We start from the raw sequence: 19,395 nt of genomic DNA, 5'->3' as shown, positions 1-19,395 counted from the left end.
AATTAAGGTTAACAAAAAAAGAATAAGAAAATGTAGATTTCTTGTTTACTTACATTGGTTCCTTTTCGAAAAAAAATTATTACAAATAGGAAAATACAGAAGAAGGAAAAAAAATAATAATAATTTAAACATTACACAGAAACATCAACTTCTCAGAATTCTCACAATTAACTGCTCAGTTTTTTTAATTAACCATGAAATTAAATTAATATGTGGAGAAACATTTCGAATTCATTTCGTTTAAACGTTTTTAAACATAAACAATTTTTTTCGTGCTTTTTGTTTTGGAAATTACCCCCTTTTTTGTCGTTTTTAATATATTTTTCGATTTCGTTCTTCGTAATTTCAAATGCATAGTTCAATTTTTCATTTTTTTTCTTTCCAAACTCCTTTTTTTCATATATTTTCCAACTCTTCATAATTTATAACATTATATAAGCATTTTTAGTTTCTTTGCTTAGCTCTTATTGTGTATCAGACAGAATTTCTTAGAAAAACTGTCGCCGCATTGTTTGCTTTTAATCTCTCTTGGGAGATAATCTTTCTATGTCTTGGCTGTGCATGGTTACCTTGTATAATGGGAACAAGGAGTCCTGGTCGATTGCAGGGAATGGTAGTTCCTTTTTAATACGCCTCTGCGTCTGTTTGCCAAGCTTCGCTCTCTAGACCCAAATGTATCAATTGGCTGGTGGTATTTTGGTCACTTGCTTTAGGGATTAAGCGCCTCTTTCACCTTTCAAGGCTTCTCACTAAGGTTCTAGTTTTTTTCTTAAGATGACTCGTTGAATATAAATCCTAAAAATAACTAATACAGCTAATTATATTTTCTTTTTAAGTTCAATGTTGTTTTGTAATTGAGAATTATTTCAAGGATACTGACATGTTACAAATAGCTCAACTGTGAATGTTTGAATTCATACATTTCTTTGTATGGTTTCTTCTTAAAATACTTTATCCTATCTGGAAACTTTCAATAAAAAATACATTATTATATAACTTTACTACTTGATCTTAACTACAAAGAATAGCTTTTCATCGTTCTTCATCCACAGAGGTCTCGTAAGAATAAAACATGGACAGAAATCACTTAAAGAGATTAAATCTAATGATTTCTTTGTAGGAATTCTGATACTAACTTCATATACAATACTGCATTAAAACAAAAAGGTAGGAGGCTTTTTCTGAAGATGACTCGCCGAGTATAAATCCTAAAAATGACTAATGCATCTAATTACATTTTCTTGTTAGGTTTAATGTGGTTTTGTAATTAAGAATGATTTTGATGATACTGACATCTTACAAATTGTTCAACGGTGAATAGTTATTTGAATTCGAGCATTTATCTGTATGGGTTTTTTTTAATAATGCTTTATCTTATCTAGAAACTTCCAATAAAATATATATTATATAGCTTTATTACTTGATTTTAATTTCAAAGAAAAGCATTTCGTCTTTCTTAATTCGCAGAGGTGTCGTAAGAACAGAAAATGAACGGAAATCATTGAAAAAGATTAAATCTGATGATTTCTTTGCAGGAATTCTAATTTCATTACAAATGAAATCCCATCTGCTTATTTTTATTAATATTTTTCTGAACGTAAATTTGTATAAGACTTTGAATTCCTTTCAAAGTATGAAAATAATTTGCATGTTTCTCCAATAATCCTTGAAGGACTAAAAGTCAAAATGATATTCATTATAGAAAAGCTGTGATAAATGAAAAAACTACTTTTACATTTTATATGTCTCACGGGGGGAGGGCACATTGTAATTGAGGATGAGAAGCTTCTGGCATGGTGGGTGGTTCTCGCTACCCTATTGGGTACAGAAAAAGTTCAGGTCGGCTGCCTCCCATCTCACGTCCCTTGACGGGACGTACTTACCAAGGGAAGGGTTGTACCCTGGTCAGTGATGACCCTTAAAACTCAACCACAGTTCTCGCCAGTGTTGCTGTTGCGGTGGTCCGGTTATTCAAACTTTTCCGCGTGCCTTTCGGAAGGTCGAAATAGCTGGTTAAAGGTTTACATTCAGTGGACCAGTTTTAGCAAAAATAATAAATGTATACCCAATCATATATAACAAATCATGTGAGTTACTATACCTGTCAAAGATTTGATCATTCTTTAAATAAGTGACATAGAAGTTGCGTCTTCTCAGGCATGCAGCTAACTAGAACAGAAATATTTCGATTGTCAAAGGCTTTCCAAATCGCACGGTGAGTACAGGAGAAAAACACCCAAATTCTAAAAACTTAAAAGAATGTATCAAATATTGAGATTTTCAATTTTTTTTAGGAAACTACAACTCAAGTTTATGTAAAAATTATCTAGTTTAAATACATCTACCTTAACTACTATCGGATAACAGAAAGAGATACTATCTTCATATACAATCCTGCATTAAAACAAAAATGAAGAGATATAAAACCAAGAATGGAGATTATATTTCCCAGACTGGTATTTTGTGAGGTGCTCGTAATAAAAAGCAAATAGGTGGAAAACATGGAAGTCTAGACAATTCCCAAGTCTCCAAAAAAGTAAAACTACCTCCAGCAGATAATTCAGAACACGAGTCAATGCCAACATGGGGTTTACCCTTGGATGGCTGAACTAACAATCTAATGGATTCTGGTTATATATACTTAATTAAGATCCTTCTGAAATAACAGGTTATGCAATATCGTGAAACAGTAGAAGTCAAGTTATTCCAGTCTTTTGAATCTATCATGAAGTTTTCAGCAAACCATCCCAATAAAAGGAAATCAAATAAGTTATGGTTCAAGAAATTATATCTTTTTTACAACTTGTAACTTCTGAATTTTGTAATTGATCATATACGTAATATTTTCACCGATTCATGCCCTTGGAGAAATTAAAACTTTAAATTGGCATTCAAATATGCATTACTTCGTTTAATCATAAGATATTTTTAAATTTATTAATGATTCTTATATATTTAAATTTACGAATACTTATATTAATTTCTTCCCTTTGAAAAAAATGAAACATGGTTTGTGAAAATGTGAATAAGTAAAATAAATAATAAATAAATTCTAATAAACAAAGGAGAATAAATTAATACAAATTAAAAAAATAAGTACAAAGCATAAATGTTCCGCATTTCCTTTTTATGAAAATGCTTTCTTGTGATGTGTTTATTGCTTAAATTAAAATTTACTATTTGATTACGTTTTCTCTCTGTTAGTTTACAGCTGACTTATGCCAGAATATCCCAGGCGTTTGGCGCAGTATGGTCAAAAACAGCTCTTGCGCCAATAGAACCAACCAACCCAACTAACAATAATCATGCTTTTCCTGAATTATTTAAATTTCTTTCACTATTAATTTTTAAAAAATTCGGATTGACTTTTTGAGCATTTAGTAAAATATTCCGAATATTAAGCGTTTTTTCCCGCAAATCAATAAAGTTTGCACTGAAGAAGACAGAAAATATTTTCTTGAGAAAACATAACTTTATCCGGTTTCTGTACATATAAAAAATAGAGTACGGATCTATATACTCTATATTTTTTTTTCTTTTTTTATCTCATGAACAAAGATGACGGTATTTCCTATTTTTTCTAATACTTATAAAATAATACAGTTTAAATGGTGTAAATTACTGACCTATTATTTAACTGAAATTCAGAAGATTTTCTTCATAGCTTATATTTTAAGCAAATTTTTGTTACCTCTATTTTATTCATATTTTCTCTTTCAATTTTCACATAGTTTTCTAATTTTATTGCAAAATGTGATTTACTTCAGTACAAGTTGATTCAAAACACATTTGAGGGAAAAACGAATACAGGATGTTTTTCTGAAGATCAAAATAGACGCTGTCAATGAAAAAGATAATATAGACGAATCAGGCGTTGTTAAGTTAGCACGATAATTACGAAACGAAGATAGCTATATAGATAAAATTCGGCGCACAGATTTAACATATAATTGTAATGGGCAAATCAAGACTTTTTTAGGCTTGGCCATATCTGATCTTTTTTTTTGGAGTGTAAGCATCGAGTCTGATAGCATGCACTCATTGGACTATGCAGCTGACAATAACGGACGAGATGTCATTTAAATGTGTCACAAGCTTTACTAAGTTTAATGCATCATTATTTGTGCGTCACTAAGTTTAATGCATCATTATTTGTGCGTTACTAAGTTAAATGCATCATTATTTGTGCGTCACTAAGTTAAATGCATCATTATTTATGCGTCACAAAGTTAAATACATCATTATTTGTGCGTCCCTAAGTTAAATGCATCATTATTTGTGCGTATATGAAAATTTCAAAGAGACAAGTATTGCTGACGTCTACCTCTATCCCCATGATGACAGATTTATTAGCTGAAATGTTTCCAATATGCAAGATAGTGTTTTTATAAAGAAATACACATTTAAATGAACTATAGTCTATGAAGTGAGGTATAACCTATGTAATTATCAACCTTCCGATTATTATTGAGTCCGTAATTCTAAAGTACAAACCTGTTTTCCCTCCTTTTACAAACCTGTACCTCCTAAAGTACAAACCTGTAAGATCTGGGTCAAATTAGACCATTTTGGGGATTACCTATTCTTTCTTTTCATCATTGGAAGTAAAATTATCCATCACTCGTATTCTGATATGATGTGCTAAAGAGATGATAATGCCTACAGAATGATTAAAGACATTAAATCACGTCATGACGGAAGAGGGAATCCTAATGGCCAAATGGTTAAGTGTAGGAACCAGTATACAAACAAAGGTAAAAAACATTGACTAGCATATCGTCTGTCAGCCTTTAGGAGTAAGTTTACAGAGAATCTAGCCTGTTACTTACATAACTGAATTTCGGAAATTTTGAGTCTTTCATTAATTTAGTTAGATTTATATTGCAGTTATGATCTACGCGATGGTCATTTTGGGACGAATTCCAGATTGCGAGGATGGCATAGAGCCAGCATTCAACCATCGAATTCCAAATGACGTATTGGGGAGGACATTCAACCATTAACACATTTAATTTGTTTCAGCTTTGCATACGCAGAAAGTCTTAAATCTAAGATTAACATCAGTTACTGCCATATTGTAATTATAAAAGAAATCCTGTCAAGTTAATTGGACATTGCTTCTGTTACTCCATGCCGAAAAAGTGATTGCAGCATTAGAGAACTCAAATATAATTTGATATATCTTGTATAAATATTCGAATTTCTCACCCAATTATGAAAATAATAATTTCTAGTAACTTCTATCTGAAAAGATAAACTACTGTAACTTACTTGTCTCACAGGCAAAATAATAACTGTATTTGTACTATTTGATAAAATTGTGTATCTTATTCTATTATATTTTAGCATTATATATAAGAAGAAATTTATTTTCTTGGAAAAACTATTGTTTAACTCACAAGACTTTCATGTAAACACCGATTAAAAATTAACCAATGTTAAAAAGTAGTGATTAGAGGCATAAAAAGAATATATAATTCACAGAAACGAATTGTTGAAACTACTTTATTGTTTCCTTCCTCCAGTTTTAAAATAAGTTTTTTAATAAGATGATTCTTCAAGAGAAACTCATGATTGAAACATAAGGAAACTTTTTAAAATTATTTTTTGTAGTTACAGAATTACAGATTTTGGGAATCTTTTTTTATTTTTTAACTACTTTTTACCCTATAAATAAGAAAATCAAGTTGTAAAAATCTTCTCTTAGTGCTCTATAGAGACTTTTTTTATTGGTTTTAACGTGCTGTTATGAGCCTTGTACAGAAAAAGGCTAATTTTCTTTAAATAATTTTTTTGTTTTGTCTATCAAAGTATACGAAGATAATGGGTAGCTAAAAATTAAGATTATATATAAAAAATAATTAATAAATATCATAATTTTATTTTCTTTGAAAATTATCAAAGTTGTTCAAAATGATAGAAAGATTCAAGCATTAACCCTTTCCACAAATGTTTTGTTCTTCTCTAACGAGGAGAACTGTATGGAAAAAAAACCCCACGAAAAACATCTTTGTGCGAATTATTTATGTTTTATAAACAACCTCAATTGAGAATGGATCCAAAATAAATAGCTGAATTCTTGCTATTTAGACACTTGCTGTATTCGAAATACCAGACAGATCTTAGTTAAACATAGCATAAATATTTCAAATTTGTGCTATTCTCCCTAGTGCCACGAAGTCCTTTCATTTCACACAAACAGCCCTTCCAGCCTGAAAAATTCATAGCAAAATATGGAAATATTCCCGAGATGTTTCTCATATGAAGTTGAGAATTGATGAACGCTCTTGAATAAAGTGAATCTAGCGGAGCCACGCTATTTGAAATTCGTTTGGCGTATACAAATCGAGTTCCGTGCTGTAATGCAGCACTAAAAAAAATTTGAAAATGTAATACATGCGTTTTATTTTCCAACAAAGGGCTTGTTTGGGAGACTTGAGATAAAAAAATTCTTTTGTGTCCCATTTTATGGCGCTGGAGGAATATATAAATGGGAATATATTTTCTCATGCAACACGGTTCATTCATTGAACCATTTCTTTATTCTAAAATGGGAATCCGAGCTTATTCCTTTCATCCTTTTCCGGGTGAAGTTTTTCACATTTTACTTATTTTTTAAAAATATTGCAGTGTATAAAAACTGACATCAATTTTCTGCTAAGTATTATCTTTCAGTTAAAACGTTCTCTTTTCTTAATCAAAAATATCAAAATAATACGCTTAAAAATAACCATCTGCAATTTTGCATGTCATTTTTCTGAAAATTTTATTTTATTAGATATAATCTACTGAAAGGATGGACATCACATTGTGTGAATTTAACGTTCTTTTATTTGCGCTAGAAAGAATAGTCATATTTTCATTTGTTTAAAATCATAGATTTCAAATGAATTTTTTTTCTAATATTTGAAAATAACACGATAATAAGATGTATATTTTCATGCTGCAGAAAAGTTTGTGTTACTGCACCAAAATTGGCAGAATTTCTTTGTCATGCAATGTGAATGATTTTAAAATAGATTGGAATTATTTTCGAATACTGAAGATCATGCAGTCTTTAGTTTTAGAAATTGTGTTGGCATAAAACATTCCTCACCACTCTGTACGAAGGATGTAATACGGTATTTCAAAAACGATATGTCTTATCGTTTTTAAAATACCGTATTGTTGAATTGGGTTAAATTTAAATACCGTATTGTTGAATTGGGTTAAATTCAAATACCGTGAATCGTTTTAAATGGAATGGGAATCATTTTAAATACCGTATTGCCGTACTATTGAATTGGGTTTACTCTACAATGTAAATTCCAAGATAATGGGCCCCTCAGGGGCTCACCTACTATAGGTGAGTACGGGTGTCCCAATCCCGAGGTACCCAGGGATCTATACTCCCTTTCAATTCGCTCTCCCCTACGCCTTCTGCTTTCTGCTGTGTCTTTCCTTCCCTCGACGGCAAGCGAGGGAGCTCTCCATGAGAAGCTGTCGCCGCTCTGTTTGCTTCTTGCTTCTCATGGACAGCCAATGTCCCACGTGTTGGCCGTGCGTGGCGACCCATTTGAAAGACGGGTGGTGCACTGTGGTCCCCTGTGCATCAATCGGCTGGTAGCTGGTCATCTGAGTGGCTACTCTGCTAGGGATCAAGCGAAGGGGTTACTCCTTGGGCTTGGCGTTAAGGGTGGTCACTGTCCCCGGAGGTAACTCCGAGCGTATAGGTTCCGGCTAGCGCTAGGGTAAGCGCCGAGGCTGGGATTGGCCAGAGCCGGTGGCTGCCTTCCCTTGTTGGACTCCGTGGTGGGTGGTGCCGTCGGGCCCGAATCCCCATCAATATCGTATGGGCTCTTCTCGAAAATCTCCCTTCAGTGGGCGTAAAGTATTCAAAGTTCCTAATGTTGATCATTTTGATACTTTCTTCATAATAAAACGAATATCTGAAAGCAATGAAACTTTCCATAACGTATCTCCTTTCCTAGTTCAAAAAGCAATTTTTGCTACCGTCGGCGAGGTGAAATCTGTTAAAAAAATGCGTTCTGGGGACTTGTTATTGGAGATAGATTCCAAAAAGCAATCCCAACAACTTATGAAATTGAAAGCTCTTGCTAATATACCGATATTGGTGAGTCCTCACTCATCTCTCAACTTCTCCAAAGGCGTTATAACCTGCGGAGAATTATTTAATGTTCCTCTTGAAGAGACATCTGCTGAACTTAAAAAGCAAGGAGTGACTCATGTTCGGCAAATATCAATTCGACGTGATGGGCAACTCCTCCCCACAAAACATTTCGTACTCACTTTTCATACTCCTAATCTGCCTGAATAGATTTATGCAGGGTATATCAAGTTACCAGTTCGCCAATTTATACCAAATCCATTGAGGTGCTTTCAGTGCCAGCGATTTGGCCACTCGAAAATTAATTGCCGCGGGACACTCGCATGTGCCCGTTGTGCTGAAAAAGGGCATGATAGCCAGCAGTGTAACGCAAAAGAAAAATGCGTGAACTGCGGCGGAGATCACCCTTCGTATGCTCGATCTTGTCCACGCTGGCACTTAGAAAAACAGGTCACAACTTTAAAAATAAAAGAAAATATAACTTATCCTGAAGCCAGACGTAAAATTGAATCCCAGACCCCTACTCCTGGTGTCAGTTATGCCTCGGCTGTGCTAAAAAATTTTTGCTCTAACTGTTCTTGTGAAAATTGCTTGAAACGAACTGTTAAAACTAATAGCCCTACAAATATATCAGAGTCTGATTCTGAGGAATCTATAAAAAGTAATCCAATTCCAGAATTGGAACCCCCGAAATCAAAAAGAGCACCAAAGAAAAAAACAAAGAACTCGCAGAAGTTAAAGCTTGCGAAAAATGGCATTTCAAAATCAGAACTCCCATTAAAACTTAAAAGATCTTCTTCAAAAAATTCTGTCGCCTTAGGGCTAGCGAAAAAAGGTGTTGTCCACAAGGACTTATCATCCATTTTTGGTGGCACTTTAAATAGCCCAGATATTACATTGCATCCATCAGAGGATGATGATGACCTGGAGATGAGTTGCGAAATCCAAGCAACTCCAACTAATGCCTGTAATCGTTCTCCGCCAAATTCTATTTCTTAATGGGTACCTTCCTTTCTTGGAATTGTCGCGGCATTCGGTCCAAACTTCCTGACATTAAGTGCATCTTAAACAATTTTCATCCTGTCTGTTTCGGTGTTCAGGAAACCTTCTTGACACCCAACATCCCACTAAAATTACGCGGATATAATTGTGTTCGGAAAGATGCAGGCACTGGATCTCATGGTTCTGGAGGAGTCTGCATCTTCACTTCAAACCTTTACCCGAGCACTCCTCTTATTTTACATACATCTCTTCAGGCTGTGGCTGTGCAGGTCCATATACGGTCTTTGGTCACAGTCTGCTGCATCTATCTTCCGCCTCACGGTGTCATCCGTCAGCAAGACCTGGACAATCTAGTAGACCAACTTCCGTCACCCTTCATTTTATTCGGCGACTTTAATGGACATAGTACTTTGTGGGGCTCGGATAGTACCAACTCTCGTGGGCAGCAGATCGAACAGTTTATTGCTAACAACTGTCTCTGTCTGCTCAATAATGACGAGCAAACGTACTTCCATGCGCCCACACTGTCTTGACCTAGCCTTATGCTCTCCCGAACTACTACCGATGTTGAATTTGACAGTAGGGGAGGATCTGCACAATAGCGATCATTTTCCCCTAATAATCTCCCACGCTGATAGTGGCGGTGCGGCTATATGTCCCCCGCGTTTTCTGTTCCAGCGGGCGGATTGGACTGCATTCTCACAATTAGCAGTTATCAATGAAGCTATGGTCAGTGATGCAGATATTTCGAAAGCAGTACAAAATGTCATTGATAAGATAATGAACGCCGCGAACACCACCATTCCGAAAACATCCCCACGTCTAAGAAAATTTCGTAGACCGTGGTGGAATGAGGCTTGTCGCGACAGTCATAAAAATCAGAAGAAATTCTGGAATCGATTTAGAAGGTACCCTACGACTGAGAATTTTATCGCTTTTAAAAGAGCCAAAGCGCTAGCTCGCCGCATTCGGCGCCGCAGTCAGAGAGAATCATGGACAAAATTTGTCTCATCCATTACATCCACTACTTCCAGTAAACTTTTATGGAAAAAGGTAAAGGCCGCTAATGGTATCTATAACGAAACTTCTATTCCTGTTTTACAAACCGGTAATATGATGTATTCGAACCCATTAGACGTTGCTAACATTCTCGGCAAAGCGTTTGCACAGGTTTCCGCAGCTGATTCTTACAGCCCTGAATTTCTGGTAATTAAGAATCGCGCGGAAAGGTTGCGTTTGAACTTTAAAGCACGAGGTACCATTCCATATAATTGTGAATTCCGGATGATTGAATTGGAAATGGCCTTGTCTCAAGTCCATGATACCAGTCCTGGGCCAGATGGAATCACATATAACATGCTCCGCCATTTGAATACCATTTCCCTTTCCAATCTGTTGCTGCTTTTTAACAGAATATGGACTGAGCAGAAATACCCTTCACAATGGCGTGAAGCTATTGTGATTCCTATCTTAAAGCCCAGCAAAGAACCATCTGTCCCTCTGAACTACAGACCGATTGCTCTTACAAACTGCCTCTGTAAGGCCTTCGAGCGCATGGTCAATTCTCGTCTAACTTTCGAACTAGAGAAACAAGGATGCATCTCCCCGTTGCAGAGTGGTTTCCGTAGAGGTCGCTCTACTTTTGACAACCTAGTATTACTGGAAACCCAAATACGCAATGCCTTTGTGAGAAGAAACCACCTAGTTTCCGTATTTTTTGACATTGAGAAGGCATACGACCGTACATGGCGCTACGGCATACTTTCAACCCTTTTTAATCTAGGTTTTAGGGGTAACTTGCCCATATTTTTACAAAACTTTTTATCAAGACGTACTTTTCGTGTTCGAATTGGCAACTTTTACTCTAATCATTTTATTCAAGCTGAGGGAGTTCCACAAGGAAGTGTCCTCAGTGTCACACTTTTTATTATTCATCTGAGCCAGATTTTAAATCATTTGCCTTCGTCTATTAATGGTACTCTTTATGTTGATGATCTGCAGATCTCATGTCAAGGTAGCAACATGAATCTCATAGAACGACAATTGCAAAGTGCAGTTAATAAGGTTGTAGCTTGGTGCAACAACAATGGACACGCAATCTCACCTGAGAAGAGTAGATGCGTTCACTTCTGCCGGAAGAGAATCATTCACCCGGATCCGAATATTTACATTAGAAATATACCTATCCCAGTGGTGAGTGAAATACGGCTCTTGGGCGTAATTTTCGATCGGAAGCTCACGTTCCTTCCGCACATTTTACACTTGCGGATGAGGTGTGAGAAAATGTTAAATATTTTGAAGGTACTTTCCAGAACATCCTGGGGTGCCGATCGGACCTCCCTACTCCGTATTTATGATGCAATCGTCCTTTCACGCATTGACTACGGGTGTATGGTGTATGGTTCAGCACGATCATCTGTCTTACGGCGGCTGGATACTGTACACCATTCTGCTTTAAGGATTTGTTCCGGCGCCTTCCGTACTTCCCCTATTGAAAGCCTTTATGTTATTTGTCACCAGTTGCCCCTTTATTTAAGACGCCAGAAAATTTCTGCTTCATATTATTTCAGAACAAAATCTATTTCTAAACACCCTTTAAGACAAATGACATTCACGAGTAGACTTCGTAGACTGTACGATGCCCGTCCCTCTCACATTCTACCATTCTGTGAGAGAGCCAAAATGCTCATAAGTGACTCGGATCTCAATACTGTTAATGTTAAAACTGTTGGCTCTTTTATTTTTCCACCTTGGGATACCCCTAAATTCTCTTTTGTGAATCCTTTTAAAGGCTTCGACAAATCCTCAACTGCACCTGCTGTCTTCCAACAGCTTTTTTTCTATCATCGCCATCGGTATTCCTCTTTTAATCCAATTTTCACAGATGGCTCGAAATCGGATGATCATGTCGGTTATGGCATAGTATTTCCATCTGATACAGTGAGCCATCGGGTTCATAATTGTTGCTCAGTATTTACTGCTGAGTTGCTTGCTATATTCTGCGCTCTACAGAAGATCTCATCTTTGCCACAGCGCAAATTTATAATTTATACTGATAGCATGAGTGCGTTGGAAACACTTTCTCACTACCATAATCGCATGCACCCAACAGCAATACGAATTTTATCCCTTTTGCGCCTCTTGCAAAATGAGGATTTCCAAATAATTTTTTGTTGGGTTCCGAGTCATGTCGGCATTCATGGAAATGAAATGGCTGATTCTGCAGCAAAATCTGCATTGTCGTATTTGAACCAAGCACTTCCCTATAATGATATTAGGAGGTCTTTCAATAATCACATCTATTCAACTTGGCAAAATAAATGGGATCTGCAGATCCATAACAAACTGCATGAAATGAAGAATGACATTAGCCCGTGGCCTGTCCTCTCTATTCGTAGAGCTGATGTCAGGTTGACTCGCCTCCGTGTGGGCCATACATGTTTCACGCACAGGTACCTTATTTTTGGCGAAAGGGCACCAAATTGTCTGGCGTGCCATGTTGATTTTAGTGTAAAACACATCTTGATTGAATGTCCTACTTTTAATTCACATCGTCTCCTATATTTTCATATGTCATTAGTAAGTTTGAAGGACCTGGTGGGTGAGAAATACCACCCAAATATTTTTAACTTTCTGAGAGCCATTGGCTTTTTAAATCACATTTAATGTTTCCGCAAATTTCTTTTGCCTTATCTTTTTAAAAATTTTAACGACTTTCCATCATTTGTTTCCTTTTTACTTCCTTTTCAAAATGTTATTTTGTTTACTTTTAACATATATAAATGTTGTGCGGTTATGTTTTGTGAGGTTTTTGTCCTCGTTTTGTGCTGTAAGTAATTTTAAAGATAAGTGAAGCCTATTTTACCTTTTGCTTGGCGCAGTATGGCCAGATATGGCTCTTACGCCATAAAACTCCAACCAACCAAACCAACCAAGATAATGGGTCACAAAAATATTTATTGTATCTCAAAATCCACAGCAACAATGAGAGTTAAAATTTGAACAAAAATTCACAGTAAAACTTCATATTCGATTTGGTTCAATTAAAACTAATTCACCAAAATTTGATAGTGTAACATAATCAGAGAGAGGAAGTCAATCTTATTCCTAAAAGCTATATTCTAATACTATTTCTGTCAGTGGCAACATTCACATTAAACTCTGTCAAAGACTTTCAGTAGACAGCCTTTATATATGTCTTAAAACCTTTGATAAATATATGATAAAACAATTATATAAATGAAAAGAAATTACATAATGTTACGGAGACCTCTTATGCCGATTTAGTATTATTAGGACCTATACCGATTTTTTTTTTATCAAACTCGTTTCAGAATGGATGTATATGGCCCCAGTATTATCTTTCATGGATGATTGCGGGAATATTACCAGTAATTCTTAGTGAAATATGTTTATTCAGATAAATAAGTGATAGCATATAAAATGAGAGATATAAACAAATACAAAAATCAAAAGAAAGTCCATAATACAGTGACAGCCCTTTTATCTATTAAGACAATACCAATTATTTTATCAAACTCGTTTTAGAATGGGTTCAAATGTCCCGACAGTGTCTTTCATAGTTGATGACGGGCATATGACCAGTTATTCCTAGTCACATCTATTTATTCAGGTAAATAAGTGATAGTATATAAACTGATGGATATAAAACAAATAAATCCATCTAAAGAAAGTACATAATACAGTGACATCCCTCTTTTAATGAACTAATAATACTGGGATATATACCAAATTATTTTATCAAACTTTTTGTAGAATGGGTGCATATGACTCGGGTTCGTCTTTTATAGTTGATGATGGGTATATGGCCAACGATTCTTGGTAAAATCTATTTATTCAGGTAAGCAAGTGGTATGTAAAATGATGGATATTTGTCACATGAGAGGTGTATATACATCTCTGAGATCAGTGCAGGAAAACAGGAGTAGATGAATTTTCAGATTTTGAATTCTTCATCAAAAAGAAAATAATTATGTAAAAAATTAGGTATAGAATATCTGAAACTTATTAGATAGTGGCAAACTCATTCATTGGGGTAGAATAATCGATTTTGGGTGCAGAAAATTGAGATCAAACACTTTTCTAATTAACACTTTATCTGATGCCAGGAATAATATAAATACGAGAATAATTAAGGTTTATTTTCTATGGTTAGTTCTTTCTGCGAAATTTATCTCAAATTTAAACGTATTGACTTGCACTGAATTTCCAATGTGATGAGAAATGAAAAAAAGCCCCATCAGAACCTATTATATTGGAAACGTATGTTTAGTAAGGTAAGTATAATTCTAGCTTGAGAAAGTTGAAAGGAAAAGTGCAGATTAGACTTGTAGACTAGTTTATATTCATCCTCTCTCCTTAATACTTTAAACAGCTTAACACCGATTCTTATGTACTGGCTGTCCAAATAAGTGAGTCAAAACGTAACGGCGTATATATAGTAAAACCACACTAGATTAAGTTACTAAAGTGCTGTAACTTCGAAAGAGAATTATCTTAAGTGTGTTTTCTTAGTTTTTTTGCCAAAATCATTGATGCGAAATACTGTCACCTTCTTTAAGCCACATTCCGCAGCATTCTAAAAATACTGACCAGCAGCATGTAGAAGACAGACTTTTCTTTCAATTTTCTAATACCAACTTACCGTTGTTTTATTTCATTTAATGGAGTTTCAATTAATTAACTTATTCCATTTAATGGAGTTATGTACAATATGTGAGTATATGTGTGTGCGTGCGTGCGCGCGCTCGTGTGTGTGTACCCACCTCAAAATCTGATGTCACTCACCTCAACATCTGAGGATTTACAGAATGGACATTCACATTTTGTAAATGTGAATTTTAAAAGATCACCTGATCTCTTCGATACTCAGTGACACTTTCAGGGAATGTCTCTTTTACTGTAGACTGTTATGTATTTATTTTCATGCTTCATTCATTGCCTCAGTTCTGTTTCCATATTTTGTATCTGCATTCGGACTTTTTCTTCAATTTTTTTTAACCAAATCCACGAAATGTTTGTCTCCTTCATTTGTCTCTGATTGTCGTACTGTTTTTATATGGATTTTTGTTCTTTTTTCACGGTTTCATGTGTTTTCCATTGTTTTTTTAATCTATTTTTTTATAACTACTTTATTTCCAATTTTCCACCTACGCTCATTCTGTAATAAATATTTACACTTCGGTTTGTATATTTTTTCCTTTTGAAAAACCCCAATGGGACCGTATCTGCTATTATTTGCCGTCAGTTATAGATCTAATATTTTCTATTTTTTTTAAATAATTCGCCAGTTGTAGTTATATCGTCTAATACTTTTACAAAAAAACATGACACTTGTAAATTTCTCATTTAATACTTTCTCAGAAAGACAGGGCATTTGTAAATTTCTCATTTAATACTTTCTCAGAAAGACAGGGCATTTGTAAATTTCTCATTTAATACTTTCTCAGAAAGACAGGGCATTTGTAAATTTCTCATTTAATACTTTCTCAAAAAGACACGACATTTGTAAATTTCTCATCTAATACTTTCTCAGAAAGACACGGCATTTGTAAATCTCCCATTTAATACTTACTCAAAAAAAAAAAAAAACTATTCACTTTTTCCTTTCATATTTGACTATCTCCACTGATTGGAAATCTTCATGATTTTAGCTGCAGAGGCATGCAGTATTGTTAAAGAATAGCATAATCGCGAAAACAATATTTATGGATCGAAGAATATTGAAGATGCAATCTCTGATACTGATTTAGAAACACCTGAAAATCTACTTAACCATTCATAAAAGATCAATTACAGTGTAGACTTCCGTAGAGCTACTGATTGTTCTCGCAATGAATTTCAGTAAATTTTAAAGTGACTTGAAGAGTTGTCCTCTGAAAGCAACAGTCATTTACAGTTTGCCATCTGCGGTGTTCTCAGTATAATTTATTACTTTTGGATACCTTTAGTCCAGACACTCTTTATTGATGTTCCTCTCGTCATTGCAAAATGGCGATGAATTGTGTCGTCTGGATAAATTTGTTTAGCAAGACGGTATGGTGGACATTTCCGTTAAATAGTTGCCCGACTTCATTTATTAAACATAAACAGTTAGACATACGTTGGATATTGCGGAAAGGTTGCTACTCACTAGAGCCAATATTTGAAATATGCGGTGAATTTTGATAAATACTTTCACATTTCATTTCAAAGTCATATTAAAAGGTTATTCTAAACAGCATGCATATGGCATGCAACATCGACTGACAGTAAACAATGGGAGGACTTGCACAATGAATAAAAGGTATTACAATTGTCTGTTATTGTAGTAAATGGATCAAAATACAGTATTAGAACTGAGATCAAAACCATTCTTCGGTTTTGATTTGTTGTTCGATTATCGATAAAGTTTTGTCGTAAAGCATCATTTTAGCAAACTATTATGAAGATGGAACATTTTCATATTTCGTAAAATCATAATAAAAACGTTCAGTTCATTTAATCTAATAAAACTTTAAATAAATATTTTCTTAAAATTTTTTGGCATAATTCCAGTATTTTCATAAACTGTAAGGAGTGAAATATTTCTTCAGTAAATTATAACTGAAAACGATTTAAAATATTAAAAATCAGTTAATCGCAGTTAAAGTCTCATTGCTTACAGTTTTATTTCAGATTTTATAGACAAGAGTGTAATTTTAGGACAAGATAATCAAAGATATCCCATAAAAAATTAAAGATTAAAATTTGCGAAGGAAGCTTTAACAGATATCAATGTGTTGTGAGTCAGAGTGAATGTATACTTTAATCGTTAAAATACAGAACGTATTAATAACTAAAACAGTTTGAGCAAAATCTGAGCCTTTTCTTCTTACTTTCTAATTTCATATCTTTCATATCCTATTACTGCGTGTCATGTTATACTATTCTCAAACACTTTAAGCAGCTCGTAATTAGTATTTTCTTTATTTTTCTTGACTCATCATCAAGAAATTTCGTCACCTTTTATTAAAATCTAATTAATCATTTTATGAGATTCTGAAAATATATATTTAAAATAAAATATTTTTAAAGTTTTCATAAAATCTTAATGACCTTTTCATATAAATTAAACTAATTTATTTAGATAAAAGAAGACGGATTTTAATATAATAACATTTAATCTTGTAGCATTAAGACATGCAGTTTAATTAACATAATTTGCAAATTCATTTAGAGTGCAGTTTCAAACGAATTCAGGAAAACATTAATCCAAAATAAGATTGGAACAGATTAATTTCAAGCTCTTGCTATGAATCGCAAAAAATAATTCACAGATAAATACATATATGATTTCATATATTTTGAAAGGAATTTCTAAGAAATCTTTTTTTTTTTTAACCAATTAGCATTTCGGGATGAAGTTATATTTTTCGAGACGTATAACTCTGCATTTGCAGCCTGTCATTGTTTCATATGTGTAACACTTGAAAGTAACCTAAATAGTTTTTGCAAAAAAGCAAATTACTGTTTATATGAAATTTAATAATATGGTAGAATTTATTTACATCTAGTATACAGATACCTTCCACAATAGTTTGTAATTATTAAATTGTATCATGGGCCGTTTGAAAGCAACTCAAGAACTATTTTGAGACGTACCTCGTAATTTTCACTCTGGTTAGATGACAAGGACGATGTCTGAACTGGTGCACCAAACCAGAGATGAAACCTTTGATCTACGATGTCGGATTTAAAGTGTACTAGGCGCATATACACGATATATTTTTGATGAAATAGTGATTTGAGCTTGCAGCCCTCCGGCTCGGAGACTGAGACCTGACCATTAGGCTCCCATGTCCAGAAAAATTAAGTGGAACTATTGAATTCTATTTTCCATGTTGACCAAGTCAAATATGCTAAATGTTTCAACTTGTTCTTAAGTTGGTTATATCAACATTCTCTCCAAAACCTAATTTAGAGCTATATGAGACGTCCCTCGTAATTTTTGAACATCTGACAAGGACGATACTTGAACTTCCATTATACACCAAAGAGAAAACACTTGACCCTCATCATATTTAGTGTGAACGAGACTGTTGACATTTTGGCTGCGGCATGAATCGCCTGTGATTCACATATACTTTCTGATTCGATAACCCCTCTAGTCATAGTAAAGAAGAGTTAATCTAATTAGAAAGATATTCCGAATTACAAGTACGAGTCCTGGCAGTGAACGCGTTTAATATTAATATTAAGACATGAGAATAGAGTCTCGAGCACACAAATTCCTGGCAAGAAACTCGCAGAGTGTAAAGGAAGATCAATAGACGATTTTCTCTTGATTCGTTGTATTAATTACTTTTTCTTTTACTTTATTTTATTTTTATAGTTTTTTTTTTCGTAAGATGCTTCCTTTCATTGCACAATAATCGAAAAAGAGTGAACTGAAACTAAACTCTTTTTTGAAAGTTTAAATGTCATAGCATGAAATGAAAATTTCAACTATCGACTGTTGTGTAACTTTTATATTAAAAGAAGCATTTAATTAAAAAGTAGAAGTGTCTCATTTTTTTTCGTAATCGGACGTAAATAATAGCAAAAAAAAAAAAAAAAAAATTCTCTTTCAAACAAAATCGAAAAAACTTGTATTCGTTTCTGAAGGTGCGACAAACAAACCTGTTTTGTGAGTTGATAACAAACTGAAAAAAAAAAGAAATTTGTAAAGACTTGTTGACAAAATAAAGAGTTTTAGATTCTAAATAAAACTACAACACAATATAAAAAAATAACACCTCAGGCACTCGAAAAAGGAAACAGACAGAATTCGACATGTCCATTTTTGAATCCAGAAATGGAACTTTGTGCGATTTTTCTTCAATTTTTAAAAATAAAAATTATTGGAGGCAGAGGTGGATCAATAAAAATTATCTCCTATTGAATTTTTAATATATACAACATCTATTCCAATGATAAGATTTTTCTAGAAAAATAGAATTTTTTCTTAGATATCTTAACTCAATATTAACCCTACAAGGCACAACATTTTTTTTACAAAGAAAACTATACGTGTTTTGAATAGCTGCATATAATGCAGATAAATTGTTTTTAAAAAATGTTGAAATTACTTTTTTTCATGAAATTGAAAAAAAAAATTAAAGTGTGCAAAATGGCTACATTATAAACCAAACAACAGATCAGTTTCACTAATTACAGTATAGCAATCCTGAACTAAAAATAAAAGTCCTTTTTTAATAATATATCCTTTCAATGCAAAAAAATATTTTAATAGTAGTTTTAATGAA

The 19,395-nt window shown here is 33.9% G+C and overlaps 1 protein-coding gene across 1 annotated transcript in view; it reads left to right on the top strand.

Annotated features, from left to right (window-relative positions):
* The window catches only part of LOC129958989 (uncharacterized), a 325,187-nt gene that overhangs the window by 90,661 nt on the left and 215,131 nt on the right, over window positions 1-19,395 (top strand). The window lies entirely within an intron of this gene.

The sequence above is a fragment of the Argiope bruennichi genome, chromosome X1 (assembly GCF_947563725.1).
Source record: "Argiope bruennichi chromosome X1, qqArgBrue1.1, whole genome shotgun sequence".
Taxonomy (NCBI): Eukaryota; Metazoa; Arthropoda; class Arachnida; order Araneae; family Araneidae; genus Argiope; species Argiope bruennichi.
This window is presented reverse-complemented; position numbering and strand designations above follow the sequence as displayed.